The following is a 9,423-nucleotide window of genomic DNA, read 5'->3' on the forward strand; positions in this document are numbered from 1 at the left end:
CCAGAGACATTACTGATCAACTGCAGTGAGAGAGTGCAGCACAAACACGGAACTGTTTCACTTTCAACACAAATACACTGCAACATATGAGCACTTTTAAAAAGTAGACGTCTTCTCTTCTATCGTGGATAATTATGAATACACATGTATGCATTTGACTGCTGTAAACAGACTGACTGATATTCATTCTGATGTTTGATAATGCACCAGTAACAGGACAGGTCCAATGGACTTGTCCACATGTCTCTGATCTTTGTGCCCGGTCCTTGTTTAATAAAGATATGACTAACCATATATTCCTGAAACTTTTGATGATTAATGAGAGTACAGAATGTTTTGGGTGCTTTTGTCCTTAAAACGTTGAAGCCTACTCTCATGAAATTTTTTAGTACAAAATTATTTTCACTCGTAGCAGTCATAATTTGATTATGCCAAAAATCTCTCTCTCACGCATACAGTCCTAACACAGCCCATAAATTACCTCATGACAGCACCACCTGCTGGAATAAAGGTTACATACATCAATAAGTTCCTCTCAGGCCGTCTGTCCAACAGGACATCTGTTGCTTGGACGGAAAATAAAAATGATATCTGAAAGGTCTTCATTTACTGTTTCTTCTGTAATTACTAACTTTTTTTTTTAGCTTGGAGGGGCTGCTCACGGATCAGCCTGAATAGACACAACAAACATTCAGTTTCTTGAACTGCAGAACTTATGATGTGGTAAGTTTCTAAATCATACAAAAAATCAGGAAGATCTTAAAAACCTCAAGATTAAGACCTATGACAGCCTCAAGGTACCAATGATCCACAACATATCTCCATATTGTAAAAAATCAAGTACATCCTGTGAGAAAGAAAAGGACCGAATAAAGGCCATGATCAGCATGTTCTTCTCTGTTTGGCATCTGTGGCTCCAGTTTATTGTCAGATGTGTCTGATCGGCTCTGAGAGGCTGCTCTAATGTTCTCCTTCAGTTCTCCTTACTTGGCTCACGTGTCTCTGTGCAACTGAGTTGTTTTTTTTTTTATGGACAGTTGCTGTCCATGGTGCTGATTGTCCTCTTCTTTAAGTCCTCCTCTTGCTGTCCTGTGTGACAGCAATGACAACTGATGATTGTAGAAAACTAGAGTTCTCCCATCACATAGTTTGTATAGTTGCACCAAACGTAACTGCTTAACTGTCTGGTTTACTGGAGGTTCATTTAATCAAGGCAGCAGTGATCCAGTTTGCTTTACATGTTTACAAGTTTCCAAAAAATGAAAGCTAAAACAAAGGCAAGGGAATACTCTTATTTTTCGACTGCATGTATGGCAGTATTATTTACACTTTGAATGACAGAGGCAGTCAAGATTTTACTCAACTTTAAGTTTTTAAACGGAGCAACTGTATCTTGCAATCTAACTTTATATACAATGGAGGTGTCATACTAATTTAAAGAGTCTGTAAACGAGAGAAAACATTGTGCGATTACTGCAGTTTCCCTTTTATTATACTTGTTGTTTGTACAGAATCAGTGGAAGTTTATTCATCAATTTAGTAAGTAAGTGGAGAGCAAAGACTAACCAAGTAAAGAGTTTAGTTCACTTTTCCAAAAAATTCCTCAGAATCTCAGAATCAAACATGTGGAAACTGTGATGTGACACCACCTGAGATGCCAAGGAAAACCCTCATGACTGTGTCCAGTCTTTTAAACTTTATTTTATTCATTGTAACTTTTTGTGAGTTTGTTCTTGGTGCTGAGGTAATTATGAGTAATATATGACAAATCAAATGGTATAAATGGATACTAGTTAATAGCTTGTAGAGGCTTTATGTAACACTTTATCATCAAATGCATTATAATTGGTATCTTGATGAGTGGTGATTGCTCTCCTGTTAATCTGGTCATTTTTACTTTTTCAGTCTTAATTAAGAAGTGTGTTCACCACCAAAAATATATATCTACAAAGTTCACAAGAACTTCAAGATCGTGTTCTAGAACAGAACCCTGATGACCCACGAGTGTGTATCTCCTATCCATTGATACAACAGTTTATTTATCATTTACATTTATTTAGTTCATTGTATGAGATAACTTGGCAACTACATGACTTAATTCAATCCTCTGATTATTCACAGAAGTGTAAGTTTAACATCACGTGTATTCCACTTTCAATAACTCAACTATCCCAAGGCTGCTAATTATTACTAGGAAAGTCATTCACGTATAACTTCTGTTCTGTTCCACACAGAAATGCTGTTATACATGCATCATGTTTTCATTTGAAAACAAACATAAAAGGATCAGTCATACCTGTATTGTAAATTATGTCTGTAGGCAGAATTCACATATAGCATGGGAGTTAGTGTGTGCAACACACAGACATGTTTCACCACGTGTCACACACTGTTCCTCTCGTTTCCCCCTCTAGTGGTCAGTTTTGGTTAAGTTGTGTGTCACTTCCTGATTTCTTTGTTTAGTCTTGTTAGTTCAACCATCGGTACCACCTGTTGTCGGTTAGTTCAGCTTGTTAACCTGTGTATAAGTACTCCTTCTTTTCGCTTCATTTTTTTGTGTGAAATTGTTGATGCCTGTTTGGGTTTGCTTTACGTTACGTTGGTTTGTGTGCCTGCCTGAAATCCCGAATCTGCGTTCTGTAAGTCTTTTGTTATGTTTACTTTAAATAAAATGACAACTGACCTGGTGGGTGTTCCAGAAAGCAGGTTTAGTGAAAACTCTGAGTTAGTTAACTCAGAACAAGTGGTAAACCTCCTAATAGAAGAGCCTCATGGCTTTGATTTGCTAGGAGAATGAAGCCATAGGACTCCTCTATTAGGAGGTTTACTATGTGTTCTGAGTTAACAAACTCTGAGTTTTCACTAAATCTGCTTTCTGGAAGACCCCCCTGCACATGCATCCAGTCTCTACACAGCATGACACCACGGTGAAACAAAAAGAGGTGTTTCCTGTGTTGTTTTTGTTTGTTTTTACATTTGTCTTGCCTTCTCTTCCTTTTCACGTCTTCATCAGGAAAACCTTTTGTCACAGGCTCCGTGGATATAGATGAAAAGGACACAATGAAATTAAATGAGAAATTCAGAGTTTTTCAGGCATGAATACATAACAGAGAAACAGCTTTTATTACAATATCACAATTAAGTTCTTTACTACTATACACATCAACAGATGTATCCCTGTTTCCTTTCCATCCACTAGTAAAACCTCAAATAAGTACATAATCAAATAACTCTCCCATTCTATCAAACATCTAGTGAGATGGAACATTCTGTATATCATAACATGGTAACTTTGCTTCATGTTGTGCATTTTGCAGACACAGGGCAGATAAGACCTGTAATCTCTGGCCACGGTAAAGCATGTGGTTTTCGCAGTTTCAAATTCATGTATAAAGTTCATGTTGTCCTCTCCACATCTCATTCTCACACACACGTATGGTTTTCTTGCACAAAAAAATCAGTTATGTTCCAGTCACACGAGACAGACCAAGCAGAGCACAGTGCACATATTTGTGAGAACCAGTATCAACGGTTAATGTTTACGCTTTAAGGTGGTTTACCACAAGCAGAAAACTGTTTAAGTGAAATAACTCATTTAGATGTGCAAATCAGCCAGAGTCAGTGAGTCAAGAAACAAATCATGTTGCATTCTGCATGGAACTCAAAACGTTTAAGCTGAATTTAAATTGATTATCATGGTTTTTATGACAGTAGTTTTATAGATGTTATAGATCAAATATGTCTTCATTTCAAAATGTAAAAACAATTTTAAAAAAAAAAGAAATAAACATCAAATCATAATGAACTACACTATTAAAATCCTTGGTCAGCAAAATTGCATTAAATTCAAAATCCAAAAAAGGAATGATGATTTAAACTTACATAGAGAACTGTGTAAAAGTCTTGGGCATGTGTGAAAAAGTGCTGTAAATTCAGCATGCTTTCAAAACAATGAATATATATTAACAACATACAAAGTGCACGAAACAGAAAAATCAATAGTTTTGGTTTTAGTTAAATCATTGGTATTAGTTAAACAATATTTGTTATGACCGCCCTTTGTCTTCAAAACATCACTGATTCGCTTAGATATACTTGTGCAAAGTGCTATAAGGTGCTCGGCAGGTAGGTTTTTCCAAGCATCTTAGAACTTGCCACAGTTCTTCTATGGATTTTGGCTGTTCCAATTCTCTCTTTCTCCTCATGTAATCCCAGACTGACGCGATGATGTTGAGATCAGGGCTTTGTGGGGGCCACACCATCTGTTGCAGGGCTCCTTGTTTCTCTTTTTGATGAAGATTCTTTTTTTATCACTGGCTGTATGTTTAGGGTTGTTGTCAGGCTGCAGAATAAATCTAGGACCAATCAGACACCTCCCTGATGGTAGTGCATGATTGTTAATAATCAGCTTGTATTTCTCAGCGTTGAGGAGACCACCAAATCCCCAACTCCATTTGCAGCAATGCAGCCTCAAACCTACAAGGAACCTCCATCATGCTTTGCTTTTGCCTGCAGACCCTCATCCTTGTAACATTCTCCAGCCCTTCAATGAACAAACTGCCTTCTTCTAGAGCCAAATATTTCAAATTTGGATTCATCAGTCCAGAGCACCTGCTGCAATTGCACTGCATCCCAGGTCTTGTGTTTTTGTGCATAGATGAGTCACTTGGCTTTGTTTCCGTGTCTGAGGAATGGCTTTTTGGCTACAAGTCTTCCCTTGAGACCACTTCTGTCCAGACTTCTCCAGACTGTAGATTGGTGTACCAGGGTCTTTTCTTTGTGCTTCTTCAGAAGAGCTTGGATAGCACATCTTGAAACACATGTCTGCTTCGAAATGTCTGCCTGTTAGAGACCTTGCTGATACAGGATGACCACCTTGTGTCTTTTGTCTATGCTCACCCCTGTCATGGTGTAAGATTCACAATTTCTTCACCAACCTCACCGTTTCAGTGTGGCTGATCCTCACCCAGTTTTATTCCCTCTACAAACATGTTTCTGCATGAGTTAATGGTTGTGGTTAAACCTGCTTATGTTGCTAATGATTACCACCTGTTTTATTCAGTTGTTTGGTATAGTTATTTTATAATGCATTGGTATATATGCCTACCAAAAAAGGTCCAGAAGGTTTTGTGTTAGTTTGCCACTGTCTTTATTTATTTAGTGGCACATTTCATTATTTTCAAAAGAAATGTTTGGAAATCTTGAATATGATATTTGTTATTGACACTCATTAATATATATATATATATATATATACACACACATACACACACACACACACACACACACTTCAAGAAGTCCTCTGTATCATTTAGTAAAATGTAAATAAATCTAGACAATGTGATATGTTAACAGTCCTTCACAACTGAGTATGTGTTATGTGTATCATTACAGTACGTAATGTGCTAAGCTCAGCCTTGTTTTTCATTCAGTTTTTCAGAGCTGATTAACAGCATTGCCACTGCTGCTGGCCACTTGGTCTCAAACCTTTTCGCCATTTGAAATTTAAAAAATAAACAGCGACTGACGGATAATACATTTATATCCACCAGTGTTTTGCACTTCAGTATTTGTTGAAAGGGCATTTATGATTGGGACAAAATCTACTTTGATGTGCTTATGTCTATCTCTGATCACAGTGAAATGCTGAGGTTTGATGTTATTAACAAACATCAAAGTTGCATGTGTAGGCCGGGTTGGAGGGGCTGTAACGTTCATTAGAGGAGGGGTATTTCCACATTTACTTTAATGACAACTGTGGTTTTGAAAGCCCATGCACATAGTTACATCGTCCTTTCCACACCACATTGTCAGACACGCATGGTTTTCTTGCAAAAACACTCCCTTCATGCTCCAACCACAGAACATGCTGAGCAGAGCACGCACATTCAGAGGTCAAAGTGATCTTCTAATTTTAGACTCATGTGAAATGGACAAAAGTATTATGATGGTCCAAGATAACCTTTTATAGAAGCATTTCACTTGCGAATGATGAACAGATCACCTCAAAATTGCACCATTGCCACATTTACTACAAGATTGTTGACAAGGACACTTGATTGGTAAACAGTCAGGGGAGAGGGAAAAGCTTGTTTAGACACACACACAAAAAAAACAGCGGTGTTGGTGCCTTTGCAACAGCATATGTCCTCCGATCCAGATATATTCAGAGAGTTAGGGGGTTGGTCTGTATATGACTGTGTCCCAGTAACTACAAAACAAAAACCATCATCAACTTCTTTTCAGCTCTTTTCAGAGTTGTTGTTTATTGGGGGAGTACGTAGTTCTTGTCTTATGGGATGAGTTTAAACCTGTATATTGTGTAGTTTTGGAAGGACATGTGAAGGACATTGTGTTAGTATGCCACTCTCTTTCTTTATTTAGTCTTAGTGGCACATTTCATTATTTTCAAAAGAAATGTTTGGAAATCTAAAATATGATATTTGTTTCAAGTTCAAGTTTCAAGTTTAAGTTTATTTAGAGCCCAATATCACTGTTTACAGTCTCAAAGGGCTTTACATGCCCACAGGATTACAACAAAACAGAGCAGGGTGGCACCCCCTGACTTGATCCTCATAGCGGGCAAGAAAAAACTCCTCAAAAAACCCAGACGTTAGGGAAAAATAGGAGAAATCTTGAGAAGGACCACAAAGAGAGGAGACCCCTTCTAGGCCAGCCAGGCATGCAGTAGGTGCCAGCCCAGAGGCAACAACAGAGTGATAGTTATTCACACACACACACACACACACACACATATATCTATATCTATATCTATATCTATATCTATATCTATATCTATTATCTATCTATCTATCTATCTATCTATCTATCTATCTATCTATCTATCTATCTATCTCTATCTATCTATATATATAGGACATGAGTTATCTCTTTCAAAAGCATCTTAACCCCAGTGCATGTAACATGTGACCTCTGATGTTGGAACATCTGTGAAATGTATTAATGTTAATAGGCTGTGAGGTCCCACCAGGACACACAGGTTTATTATGATGTGGTGCATGTCTGAGGCAGTGACATGTTCCAAGTCAAATTCAAATGTATTTGTGAAGCACTTTTAATAGTTCTTTAATAGTCAAAAGAAGCATTAAAGACAATGTGCCTCAACCCCCAGTGAGCCAGCCCAAGGTGAAAGTTGCAATTAAAAACTCCCTAAAAAGAAGACAATTGGAGGAAGAAACCTTGGGAGGAACCAGTACTCGACAGCAGAAGCCCGTATTCCTCTGATCGGCACTAAGAATAAAGATATTCACAACATAAAGAGTCCAAAGCTTCCAGATTCTATGGCATGGAAAATTATTTACAAAATATAATCATTATGTGTACTGTAGAAATGATTTACGGTATAGAATGTTCTGGCAGTTCTAGATACTACGGTGTATGAGTTAATATGACAACCAAATGGTTTTCACATCACTAAATGCATCTTTAAGTACTAGCAGCCAAATGATAGTTAGCAATACCATACTTAAGAGTGGGGTTTTGGGGTAGATGAAGCGGGCAGGCGAGTCACAGTTCCACAATCAGGCCGCATCACAGGTGGATCTCAGGCTGGTAGTATGACGGATAACCGTGTAAGGGATGTTGGGTTCTAGTAGGGACAGGCACAGACCTTGTAGGCCTCAGTGTAGGACAGGAGCAGTGGTGGGTGGGTGGTATTCAGTATGTCAAAGGAAGGGCCATTGCATTATGGGACTCATTGACTGTGGTTTTCAGGTTTCACTTCCTTTAGAGGCTCATGCTCACATTCTCTATAGAAACCCTGGTTTGGTTCAGTCGTGTCGACACTGTGCTGTACAGATTACCTCAGTTCAGGAATGAATCAGTCGATCAGAACATAAATACAACATGAGAACGATGCAGCTCCAGTTATGTAAGTTTATCCAGTGCTTTTAAAATTCTCTACAATAGTGTAACCCAGACAGACAGGATATTATGTTTTGTCTTTTATTTCTTTCCAGGTTTGTTCACGTGGTTTCAAGCTGCTGAGAGTGTTAAAAATGTCCTGGTCAACTTTGGACAGAATGTGACTTTAAAATGTGATGATGACAGTGAGGAGATATACTGGTTCATACAACAACCGTTAAATCCTCCAGTTCTCATATTACGCTCTTTTGATTCATCATCTGGTCGTGCTCAGTACTATATGTCTAAACACAAATACAAACTTCTATCAAATAATAGTTTATTTATAAACAATATCACCATGAATGAAACAGGAGATTACTATTGTATTCCTACTGGCCAACCACCTGTATTTAGCAATGGCACTAGACTGCAAGCTGGGGGTAAGTACACGTAATGATATTTTTTAATATTGTTAAATTATAACAACTGCTGTATCTACTGTGGGACTTTTTAAGTTGTAGAGGTCTCAGAAAAGTCTTTAGGAATGTCTTTTGTCCTAGATTACATTGTGTTTTACATATTTGAACACTGATAATCCACTCATCTGTAGAAAGCTGTTACAAAATGTTAAAACAGATGCAGTGCCACATGTGAGGGGCTTTGTTTGAGGGGGGAAAGCTATTATCTGTATTATTCACACTTTGTTTTTAAATCAATATACTTTTTAGTTTTGTTTTTATCGGGGCTTTTGAGGTCCTCTAGTGTACTGCTTTTGACTTCTTAAGGGCTATGGTAATGACTGATAAATTATTAAGGCATGACAAGCTACACAATAATACAATATACTCATGTCATATAAAATAATGTAGGAACTATTTATAAAAGCAGTATTAATTATTTAACACATGACAGTTTATTGAATGATTCATCATATATTATTTAATAATTTTGAGCACATGAAATCTGTTGCACTGCTGTTTGCCTTTCCAGAAAATTCTTCTGAACCCCAATATCAGGCATGTAAAGAGTGTGAGAGAATACCTCAGACACCATGGAAAACTCTCACTGTTGTGTTCAGTATCCTAACATTTGTTTTATCTATTGTTACTTCAGGTGAGTTTCTTGATAGTGTGGAGAAAAATCTAATAATGAATAATTACATGTAAAATGTCTCAGAAGTGAGCTGTCAAACAATATTAAGTTAGGATGACAAAAAATAAGGGAACTTATTTCATTAAAATGTTCAGTATGTGCAATTTAACAGATTCATTTGTTCAATAAAGTTTGTCTCTTTGTTGTGTTGAGTGTTATTACAGAGATGTGTTTGCCAGTGGAAAGAATCTCCAGGAAGTTCACAACAACCTCCTAACTGTGGTTTAGTTGAGTCTCAGAACTCAGAAATACACCCAGTATGTATTTCATATCCATTTATCACTTCTCTCAGAAAAATGAGGGCATTTACCCTTAGCGTGAGAAGTCTCTAAGCAAGACTGTCTAGCATATCTTCATTTGAAAATGAATATACGATATACTATACACTTTCACTGTATTTCACTG

This window comes from Chanos chanos, chromosome 8, assembly GCF_902362185.1.
Source record: "Chanos chanos chromosome 8, fChaCha1.1, whole genome shotgun sequence".
Lineage (NCBI taxonomy): Eukaryota > Metazoa > Chordata > Actinopteri > Gonorynchiformes > Chanidae > Chanos > Chanos chanos.